The sequence below is a fragment of the Sinocyclocheilus anshuiensis genome, unplaced genomic scaffold (genome assembly GCF_001515605.1).
Source record: "Sinocyclocheilus anshuiensis isolate Anshui unplaced genomic scaffold, SAMN03320099.WGS_v1.1 scaffold434, whole genome shotgun sequence".
In the NCBI taxonomy this organism is placed as follows: Eukaryota; Metazoa; Chordata; class Actinopteri; order Cypriniformes; family Cyprinidae; genus Sinocyclocheilus; species Sinocyclocheilus anshuiensis.
Window position 1 is genome coordinate 117,359 of NW_015544145.1, and position 440 is coordinate 117,798.

The window sequence follows — 440 nt, forward strand, 5'->3', positions numbered from 1 at the left end:
TGAGGATCAGAGACTGGCTCAGAAGGCTAGTGTCGCGGCTCGTGCTCCTCCCCCGCCCGCGGGTAGGGGTGGGAAGAATCGCGGGTCAAAGGGAGGTAGGCAAGACCTAAGGGACGTGATCCAGACAAGGCATCAGCGCTTTTGTCTGGATCAGAGTGATACTCCATTATCTACTCCTTTCCTTCGGGGGTTTTACATCTGCCCTTATCTACCCCTTCCTAATTCCCCTGTAACCACCATCTCTCCACCTGACCGAGGTTAGGTGGGAATTTCCTGCATTTCAGTCTCCTTCCTCTCACGTGAGAGTTGAGTTCTCTGTTTTCCCAGAGCTTGCAGTACGCTTACCCTTCTGATTTCTAACGTTCGTGCTGTAGGTCGAGCCCCTCTCGTTGAGAGCTGGGTGTTTGCTCCCTCAGCTAGAGATTTACTGCTAGCCATTC